Raw genomic sequence first — 11,192 nt, forward strand, 5'->3', positions numbered from 1 at the left:
TGTGTGTCCTTGCTGCATGAGGAGGCCAGAAGAAGGTATCAGATTCCCCCAGCACCTGTGGGAATCTGCGAGCAACCATGTGGGTGTTGAGAATTGGACCCAGGTCCTTTGCAAGAGCAAAGCGTGCTCTTAACCTCTGAGCGACCCTTCCAGCCCTGGTTCAGCCTTTTCTTTCTCACAGCACTCCATGCGTTCTTCCTACATCTCAATGTAGATTTCAGAACGGTGATAGGCCATAGTATGATTAGCTATCCCTCCTTTTCTGGATGTTGAAACTGCTGGGGGGATTTTGCTCTTATCACCATGCTGACATGAGCATCTTTCCCCTACAGTTGGGGACTTGCTTGGAACATTTGGGTCAAAAGTGAACAGACACCTGCTGCCTGCGCCTGGCCTGGGCTCTCCCCCTTTGTGGCTCTATCGTCTAGAAGCCAGAACTCAACAGCAGCGCCGTGGACTGATGAAAACACATCATGGAAGCACGTTAACAAGCAGCAGAGCGCACTAATGAAAGCAAAGGTGACAGTCACAGCTTCTGCCGCCGCCACCTGGGCTCAAGCCCGTGCTCTGCATCTCACGGTCTTTGTGACTTTAGCTAAGTTAGCCAATCTCTTCCATGTCACAGTCCTCATCTGTAAATCTGGGATAATGCTTCTATCTTACAGGGTAGATGAAGGGTTAAATGTGTTGGTATGTGGAGTGTTCAGGATTATCCCAAACATAGTAAGCATTGTATGTGCTGCAATTACCAGTAGTGAATAAACCACAGGATATTTGCTAAGTAGCATTGAATGCAGCTGTGGTTTAGGATATCGCCTCTCAAATGCACTGAATGAACAGAACTGTTATTTGTAATTCCTTGTTTCAGTAAGGCAGGCCACGGGACTCCTGCGGTGACATAGACTCCCAGTTCTACAAAACAACAGTTAATAATTTGAGTCTCCATCCTATTCACAAAAAGACAGCAAATGTGGAGTTAGTGGTATAAAAGAGGGAAATAAGAGTCAGCTGTCCTTAAGCTGAGGGTAAAAAATTTTTTTGCCCATTGAAACTAAAGCTTATGTGATGAATTCTGTGCTGTGACTTTTGTGTTTCTGTGTTTCTAGAGAGTGACTGGTGTGTCCCAGGGATAGAAGCCTGTGAGTAGACCATGAACACTTCCGGGGCCTAGAGAGGCCACTTAGAAGTTAAGAGCACTCATGCTCTTGCAGAGGACCTGGATTAAATTCCCAGCATCCACATGGCAGCTCATAACCATCTGTAACTGTAGCGCCAGGGAACCTAACACCCATTTCTGGCCTCCACAGGTATGAGGCACATAAACACTCATGCATATAAAATAAAATTTTTATTTAAAAAATACGTTTCAGAGCTCAGAATGAACCCCGAGATGAGATGAACTTCCCCATAACAACACCTTTATTGAAGAGCCACACCCCTGCAGCGTCTGCTGCCTTCTGTCCCAATACTGCTACAGGTCAGAGGTCAGGAGACTTCTTGGACCCCAAACCTCAAAGATTGCAAACCCATCCATGCCTCTTCTCCAGACACATTGCTTTTTTAGTCTTAATAAAAAACAAAGCATCAACAAGGAAATATAGAGACCTAGGGACATGCTAACAATTACTAAGTCTAGGGATGTGGTTCATCTGGCTCAGTGCTTGTTTAATACCCACATAGGCCTGGGTTTGAGCCCCAGTACCATAAAGACCAGGCATGATGGCTTATGCTTGTAACCCAAGTACTTCTGAGGTAGAGGCAGAAGGATCAGAAGTTCAAAGACACCCTCATCTACATAGCAAGTCTGAGGCCAACCTGAGCTACATAAGACCCTGTCTCTCTCAAAAAATATATTTTTTAATCTGAACAGTGGTGGCACATGCCTATAATCCCAGCACTTTGGAGACAGGTGGATGTCTGTGAGTTTGAGGCCAGCCTGGTCTACAAAGCAAGTTCCAGGATAGCCAGGGTTGTTATACAAAGAAACCCTGTGTTGAAAAAAAAAACATTTTTTCCTAAGTCTACATGATAGGTAAAGGGGAATTCATTAGCTAGACTGACCCTCCCCTCTGTGACCATCTCTCCACCAGCAACTTCCCACTAGAACTCTTCAGTCCATGTGGTTATGAGCAAATAGACACAGTGCTTTGACCTAAGTGACCTCACAGAGGACTGGGGACGGCCAGGGGTTGGGGTCAGAGCTGGGAGAGCGAGGGAGGGAGGAGAAGGAAGTCACACTTGGTCCATTTCCACTGAGTACACAGCTATCATCCGACCTCAGTGAAAACCCTCCTTCCTCTTTTCTCATCGTGCTTAATACATCCTAAGAGCAGCCAAAGAGGTGAGGTGTTAATTTGTCTCTGGCGGACCCAGCCGCAGCTCCGGCTCAGCCTCAACACCGGGGGAATCTAGCTCTTTGAAGCAGCTAGTCACTAAGCCACAGGAAGTGGAGGATGGCCACTGGCAAACAGGTCTGGACCTTCAAAAATATAGCCACACAGAAATCTAAGCATTGCTTTCCTGAGGGTTAGAAGCGAGGAAGAAGAAAATGGGGTGTTTCGTCAGGCTGAAAATGTAAGAAAATATCTCTTTAAAAATCGCTACTTCTCACTGGATGTTTCCTATGGGCAAAGGATAATACCAAACAGTGTTTTATCTGCACGGGGTCACTGTCGCAGCCATGGGGGTGGGGGTGGGAACAGGGGTGGGGGTGTCCCAACACACCTACTTTACAGAGGAAGAAACTGAGGCACTCTGACAGAATTTCTTGTAGCCTACTGCAGCTAGGCAGGTGCTCTACCACTGAGCTGCACTCCCAGCCCCGAGCACACACTTTTAATGTGTCTCCTAAATTACCTACCTGAGCCACTTGACATCATAAAATGTTAAAAGACGGTAGCCCTGAGTGGTTAAGACACTACCGTAGGGAGCATCTGCCATTTCAGATCTTTTTTAGTTTAATTGTTCTTCCTGATATTAAATGAGAAAAACTATTAGGAAGGCTATTGTCTGGGCTGAGCTCCCACACTGGGCCCACATATCAGACCAATCGAGTCACTCACTAAAGCTCAGTAGCATGGAACCAAATCCTCAAACTGGATGCGTTTGCTGGGCGAGGTAAGCGAGTGCTGTAGAGCTGCCCCGTAGAGACTCTCACCAGACTGACCTGACAGCGGCCCGCTGCTTTCTCAGCCCCTGTCTGCTTTCTTCGCCCTTCTCTGAGATCCCACTCTCAGCCAACCAGGGTCTTATCTACATGTTTAGAAGGAACATCTTCCCTATTCACAATGCATCATAAAAATCCTCAGGACCTACACTGAATGTGTTATGCTCAGTTTCTTGCAAGCAATAAAGCCAGCCTGTGGTGAGCATAAGGACCGTCACACACAACACACCTGCTAAGGGCCAGTCGTCAGGCTGCAGTCCCTGGCAGGACCTAAGGCCCTAGGCTTGCCCCCTGGCTTGGAGAAGAATTCTGTCTTACCCCACTACCAGGGAGGAAACAGACAAGACCAGACAGATCAGTCTCTAGACCCCATTGTAGCTGACTTCAAGCAAAGCTTTCCCGAGGAACCAGGACGATTTTTCAGAGCAGATCATCCTTGAGGTGTGGGTATCCTGTGTTGGATGCAGCCCCAGCAGCCCAAGATTAACATCTATCTCTCCTCCACTGTATTTAATTTTATCTTAAAAAACAAAAACAACAGCAAACACCAAAAAGCAAAAAACAACCCATAAGTCACTCCTACCTTAAAATTTCAGATCTTCTTTAGGCTTCCAGAAATGGTAGGATAAGAGCTGAAGGGCTTGGTGGTCCTCAAGAGGCTGGAAGTTAGTGAGAGCTTGGGCTCATAGTGATAGAGGGGTCAGAAGTGATCCAAGCATGGCCATAGGGAGAGGAAGAGACCCAGGCTGGGTAGCCCCTCAGCCCTCCCCCTATCACACAGAACACCACAGATCCAGACCAATTGTGACCAGGTCTAGCGGCAATTGCCACCCTGTAATGGTCTCACCTAGACGAATGAGCTTAAGTAGGGACAGAAGGAAGCATGTCAGCTTCTACCCGGAGCACCGAGGACACCCTAAGGCAATCCTGTGCAATTCCGGGAGCTACCCACCCTCCCGGAGTCCAGCCTGGACATCAAGAGTTCTAGCCATAGTTGCAGTAGCCTCCAGGCAGTAAGTGTTGGCACCTGCCCCAGCTTGCAGGATGCGGTCAGGAGAGGAAGCAGGCCTTGGCCCAGTCATTCTGGGGTTTCCAGAGAGCTACTTGCCAAGACATTGATAAGACAGTGTCTGGGTGGCTAACCATGACCTTCTTTTCCCACACCTGGTTCTTAGAGTCCAGGGGGAGACCGTGTGGGGTGATTTCTCCCCTCTGCGAGGCCTGAGGTCAGAAGGACAGGGCAGAGCAGCTTCTAAAAGGCAGGACAGGAAGGACCTGGGGCCCCTCCCTCTGAAGGAGGCTGCTGGGGTACAGACATGTCCAGCTTCCAGGCAGCTTTCAGAGGGCTGTGAGATCTCGCTCTCCCTGAACAAGAAGTCAGTTTCTGATCTTCTAGAATGTCCATCTGCTAGAAGAGGGCCTTTGCCTCTCAGCCAATTCGGAAAGAGGAGAAAATGAACGGAACTTAGCTGACTCTCCTGATTTACAGCTTCCATCAACCTCCAGTTGCTCAGGGCTTGGGTTTGTGCAGCCAGAATCCCTGCTTCTCCAGCCTGCCTTTTGCAACTTGTATGCATAGCCAAGGCTCCAACCTAGGCTCCCCAGGCCTCTGCTGTGATGGGACAGTGGCATCGTCTAAGGGACGTACATTTATCCAACTGCTTGAGGTTTTTTGGTTGGTTTTTAAGACAGGATTTCTCTTTGTCCAGGAACTCGATCTGTAGACCAGTCTGACCTGGAACTCAGAGATCCACCTGCTTCTGTCTCCAAACTGCTGGGATTAAAAGCATGTGCCACCACCACCCAGTAACTGATTGAGTTTTTAGCAAAATGATTGAATATGTCCAGCCTATTTTTTAACAAAAAAATTTGTATTTCCAGATTTTATTTTTAAAACAGATGCATTTTCTTGCGATAACATTTGTGGTGACTGCCCTTTAACACAACCTTCATTTTCTTTTTTTTTCTTGTTTCTTTTTTCTTTCAAGACAGAGTTTCTCTGTATCTTTGGAGGCTGTCCTAGAACTTGCTCAGTAGACTAGGCTGGTCGCAAATTCACAGAGATCCACCTGTCTCTGCATCCCGAGTGCTGGGATTAAAGGTGCGAACCACCGACAAGTTACCATTTGTTTTTATTTCGTGTACATTCATGTTTTACCTGCATGCATGTCTGTGTGAAGGTGTCAGATCCCCTGAAACTGGAGTACAGAAAGGTCTGAGCTGGCATGTGGATGCTGGGAATTGAACCTGGGTCATCTGGAAAAGTAGCCAGCGCCCTTAACAGCTGAGCCATCTCTCCAGCCTCTTTTGGGCTCATCTCATCTCCCTTCCCTAATTCAAACCAAAGCTAAGAATGAGTTTGAGGACCAGAATTCTTACACCTGACATAGTTTATTACTTAACCATTCAGTTCCTTTGGCATCTAAAGTTGTTCAACTAGTGCAAAGCTGTGGCCAAAGAGGCTCCGTCTTCACATTCTAAATCCACCGAGTTGAATGCTTCTGGGCTTTGGTTTCCTCATCTGCCAAATGCAAATAACAGCAGCACGACGAGTGCCACCCTACAAACTCAGGCTTGCAAGACAGACCACTGTAGGGGTAATCTCAGCTGTCAAGCCGATGAGGTTAAGGATCACCATGGAAACAAACCTCTTGCCCTCACAGACATCTATATTGGGTTAACGGAGGTGAGAAGCCTCACCAGAAGTGTGAATGGCACCTGGACTGCAGTGTGGAAAAGGCTGAGTATCAGCTAGTGCCTGCTTCATCATTGTGGGTGCAATGTGAACAGCTGACTTGGTCCTACCACCATGCCTTCCCTGCTACAATAGACAGTGTTGCCTTAGACTGTGAACCCAAATATACCCTTCTTTCCATAAATTACATCTGCCAGGTATTTTGTCCCGGTATTGAGAAGAACAACTAACATAACCATCTTAGACCATTTTTGGCTGCTCTACCCAAATGTCTGAGACTGAGTAATTATTTAAAGAAACAAAAACAAAAACAGTTCTTTGGGGTGTGGTGACGCACAATTTGGGAGGCAGAGGCAGACAGATCTCTGTAAATTGGAAGCCAGACTGTAAACTCTATGCCAGCCAAGGCTATATGGTGAGATCATGTATAAAACAAACAAAAATTCAACAGATAAAAAACAACTTAAAAACCAGAGTTATTTCTAGAGGTCGGGAAGTCCAAGAGCATAGTGCTGCTATCTGGGAAGGGCTCTCTGCTTTTGCTACTGAGTAATAAGGGCATCAGACTGTGAGACAGAGCAGGCAGGCTATCTAGGGCTCTTCAGCCTTCAAAGCCAGCCATTACCACACCTAAGGCCCTCTCTGCCTTAATGTGTTAATACTGATCTAATCGGGATTACTACCCAAGACTCCAGCTCCAAAGCTATCAACTTACAAACTGGGATATTAACTTTGCAATACATGAACTTTGGGGGAACATAATTCAAACTACAGCACATATAATTGCTTTGATTTTGACATAGGCAGGGGAAAAATCCATATTCTTAATCAGAATCCAAAGGCTTAGGGAAGGCTGATACGTCAGGGACCCTCATCTTCATGCTCTAGGACAATGAGGTCTCTTGCAGACTGAAGGATCCTGCTTCCTAGACAAATGGGATATCAGAATTTATAGAAGCAGGAGATCTGGGGATAAAACTTCCTGCTGTCATCCCCACTTTGGTTGTCACTTCCCAAGGATACGCTGTGATATGCCCAGGACACACAGCATTTTCCTTCCATTCTCAGTCTTACCTCATCACTTTCATGACCCCCAAAGACTTTCATCTGTGCTGGCATTTTCTAAATGAGCGCAGAGTTGGAACCTTCAGGAAAACCCTCCTTCTCATCCAGAGACAAGGTATCACTGAGCATATGGTCATAGAACTGTGTTTCATAAACCACCCTATTCTGTGAGTAGTAATATAGTAGTTCCCCGCTACTTAAGGAAGGGTTTGTTAGCTCACAGTTGGGGGTACAGGCCATAAGGGAGAGGAAGACATACTGGCAGGATTGTGAAGCAATTGGCCACAGTGCATCCACTGTAAAGAAACACTGAGATACGGGTGCTTAGCTTTCTCATTTTAAATTCAGCCCAAGACCCCAGCTCACGGAACACTGCCACCCACATGTAGGGTATGTCTTGCTAATCTAGAAACTCCCTTACAGAAACCCCCAAAGGTTTTTCTCATGACTGATTCTAGATCCTGTCAAGTTGACAATATTAACTATCACAAATCTGTCAACTTGACACACACATATCATTTTAAAGCCATAACATTTTACTCCTTGTCCCCATAGGCTCAGGGTCATGTTATAACGAAAAGTGTATTTAGTCTCACTTCAAAAGTCCCCATAATTTTTAGCAGTTCCAACACAGTTTAAAAGTCCAAGCCTTTTCTGAGATCCAAGGCACTCCCTTGAGTTCCGTTAAAATAAGAAATAAAGTATATACTTTCAGTATACAATTGTATGGAATAAATATTTAACTAGGAGGAATGGAAGCATAGGAAGGAATGATGGGACTAAAGAGCAAACCTTAGCATGGAAAATACCAAGACCTATAGCAACATCTGGGCTCCTGATAGAATCTTGGCTAGCCCTGCCTCTCCATTTCTTCTGCCTATAAAACACAGTCTCTCTCTTGGGCTGGCTCTACTTTTAGCAGATGTCTTATGGTGTTGGCATCTCCAACATCCTAGGGACTCCACTATAGGCAATTTAAGCTTTGTTTTTACATGCAACGGCATCTCAAGACCTCCTTGCAGGCACTCAGACCCTTTTACACAATTCTTGGCATATCTGGTTTTTAGGAACCTTGGTACAAGCCTCCATGAACTTCTCTCGTTCTTGCGTTGTCCATGCCTGTTAATTCAGTATTTTATAAAGCTTCCGAGTTCTGCTGCCAGCTTGAGAATCAGCCTGGCTCCCTCTTTAAAAAACAAAAACAAAAAATCATTGACCTTTGTGTGTGACACTTTCCTAGGCAAATTGTTTCGAGTAAGAAATCCCTTTGGTGGCATTCTTTGGTCAGGCTCTCTGTTTTTGGTGCATTTCCACAAGTTACAGCCTTCAGTGGGTGGGGTCTTGCTTCTTGAGCACCTTTTTATTGTCCCAACATGGTGCAGGATGTTATTTTGTTTATTTTTTTTTTGAAACAGAGTCTCATTTTACAGCTCTAGCTGGCCGTGGGACTCCCAGTGAGCTGCCTACCTCTGTTTTGGGAGTGCTGAGATTGAAGGTATGCAGTGCCATACTTGGTAGATTTGTTTTTAATGGTGCAGAACTCTTTAGCAGTTACTGCTCCCTTCTCACACTCCTTGTTGGTAACTGTAAACTTGTACACGTTTCCTTGCAAAGTTTACATTTTGCTTCCTTCTACTCTTCCTCACTGTAGATCTGAACAAAAGCAGGGAGCGGCCTGAATAGAAGCAGGACACAGCCTGAATACACAGTCTTGTCTTGAGAATTCTCCCGTCAGACAAATTAGTTTGTTACTTCTCAATTCAGCTTCATCCAAGTTCTCAAGGCATGGGCAGAATGAAGCTAGATTCTTTGCTGGAATATAACCCCATGGCCTGGAGCCTTGGGGCTGATAGAATCCTTGCTCCTTTATGAAACCTCAAGAGTTCTTTCAGCATTCTGGCCTTCTAAACTCTCACCAGAATGGCCGGTTCCATCTATTGGCAACATCTCATTCTTATTCTGGAGTTCACAGCTGCAGCCTCTTCCATATTCCTCTCAAAAACCAGTTCCAAAAGCCTACAAGTCACATGGTCAGGCTGATCACCGCCATGGCCCCCACTTCTTGGTCCCAACTTTCTGTACTTGTTATTTTTCTAGCTCCTGTGACAAGATCCCCGACGAAAGAAAGGAAGAAGGAAGCACTTACTTTGGCTCAGCGTTGGAGGGTAATAGTCCCTTCTCATGGGGAAGCAAGAAGGAAGCATTTACTTTGGCTCAGCGTTGGAGGGTAATAGTCCCTTCTCACGGGAAGATGGGGCAGCAGGAATGTGAGGTGGTTGTCACAGTGCATCCACACTCAGGAAGCGGAAAGCAAGGAATGCTGGTGCTCCTCTGGCTCTCTTTTTTATTTGAACCCTACGTTTAGGGTACAGCTTTCTACCCAATTAAGCCAGGCTAGAACTCCCTGGCAGCCATTCCCAGAAGTTTGTCTCTGGCAATCAATATTAACAATCACAAATGATAATGGTTCCTCCAAAGGTATCCTCTGTCCAGCTCTAAAAGTTCCCAACATTTCTTCTTTCAGGTCTTTCCCCATTTTATACAATTTTCTCAGGCCATCTTGTTAAGGGTTCCCAAACCCTTTTCTCCAACTTTTCTTGGACTTTGAAGCTCCAGCCAGACCACTTAAAAGACAGGACAGCATCATTAGTATTCTAGTACAAGCACTGAGCTCTCAAGACAGGAACCTGGGAATTCTTAGTTCTCCTTCCTCCTCATTGCCCACTGAGGTCAATTACCAACTCAGGCTGGCTCCACCTACTGCAAAGCTCTTGACTCGCCCCTTGCAGAGGAGCAGTGTGACAAACTTTTCCTGGGAAGATGAAACGCACACCTACTAATCCCAGATAGGAAACCTATGACAGACCAAAATAAGGATATCACTAACATCCAACTTGGTGAACCAATGGGTTTCGTTGGGGTTACTTGCAGGAGTATGGGCAAGAGGTTACTTACAGAAGCAGAAATGTCTCGGAGACAACTGCATCACCAAAACCCATCCCAGCATGGGTGGCAGCTCACAAAGCAGGGAACCTGGTACACACTGGACAGCCTGCAGGCAGTTTAACAGGTTGGAGAGTGTCCTTTCCAGGTGCCTCAGTTGGTCTAACCCTCTTCCAGTCAGCCTGGCTGGTTTCAGCTGCTCCCAGGCTAACCCTCTGGTCTCAGTCTCCTTTGCGGCCTTGCTTGTCTGAGAATGTTCTTTACAGCCTAACTTCCTTCAGTCTGGGAGGGACTCTCGGCTTTCGTTGCTTTCTCTGGCAAGGAGGGCCTATCGAATCTTCAGGTTCAGGGACTTCCTGAAGCTATTTTGGCTTATTTACCTTCCTGCTTCTCCAAAGAACTGAATGTTTCAGAGAAACATCACCGCCTTCCCAGATTTCCTTATTGCCAGGGTCTCTCCTCCAGAGGCTTACCCAAAGAAAGTTACCTGATTATGGTGTTGACTTGTTCACACTATCTCCTGGATCCGTGCCCTTGGGAAAATGAAGATTAATTTTTATCTTGGCTAGTCTGCAGATCACAGGAGAAGTGGTCAAGCATTATTCTGGGTGTTGCGATGAGGGCTTTTTTTTTCCTTTGATGAGATTAATGTTGAGATCAATGGACTGTGAGTAGAGCAGATTTCCCCCGTGTTGTGCAGGACTCATTCAGTGGGTTCGTGTGGGCTTCCATAAGCCATGCCCTGTGGGTTCTGCACTTGTCAGAGTTCAGTCTCGTGACGGCCCCACTCCCCACCTCACCCCTTCCTAGTTCGATTTCTCAGTGTAGTTTCGCTTCAATTTCTTCAGTCAACTTAGCTCATATATTCATTAGGAAAAAAAGCATCTACTCGATAAGAAAAAAGCTCGGGCTCTAAAGGAACAGAGATCTGATTACCGATAGTTGACGAGGACTTTCTAGACTAACCACACAACTGCTCTGCCCCGGGATGGGTCCCTGCTGTGGCAGCCTCATCCCTCTTCCCCATCCCTATCCTAAACTCCCTACAGCTCCTAGACCTGCTGTGCTCCTTTGCCCAATATATCTTGTACATTCTCCCTGAACAGCACACTCCTCTGGCCAGGCTTTGGGGACCCTCGGCCTGGGTTGGCCTCCACTACTCTCGTTCTTCAAAATTATACTTGCTTGATCTAGACTGAACAGCCGTCTAGCGATGGAGTCTGAACTTAAACAACCACCATGCTTGCTGCTGGCAAAGGACTGCACAAATGTAAATAAAACTTGCGAAAAGAGGAAGGCGCAAGTCTGAGTGAATGAAAGGAT

General features: G+C 46.3%; 1 long non-coding RNA gene across 1 annotated transcript; it reads left to right on the forward strand.

Annotated features, from left to right (window-relative positions):
* Positions 1-2,182: 2,182 nt before the first annotated feature.
* On the forward strand, positions 2,183-11,154 carry LOC121136860. Its single transcript, XR_005874024.1, has 3 exons — positions 2,183-2,574; positions 9,024-9,153; positions 10,976-11,154. It is a non-coding gene; the product is annotated as an uncharacterized LOC121136860 (long non-coding RNA).
* The last annotated feature ends 38 nt before the right edge of the window (positions 11,155-11,192 follow it).

Source organism: Mesocricetus auratus, unplaced genomic scaffold (genome assembly GCF_017639785.1).
Source record: "Mesocricetus auratus isolate SY011 unplaced genomic scaffold, BCM_Maur_2.0 Super-Scaffold_100676, whole genome shotgun sequence".
NCBI classification, from domain to species: Eukaryota; Metazoa; Chordata; class Mammalia; order Rodentia; family Cricetidae; genus Mesocricetus; species Mesocricetus auratus.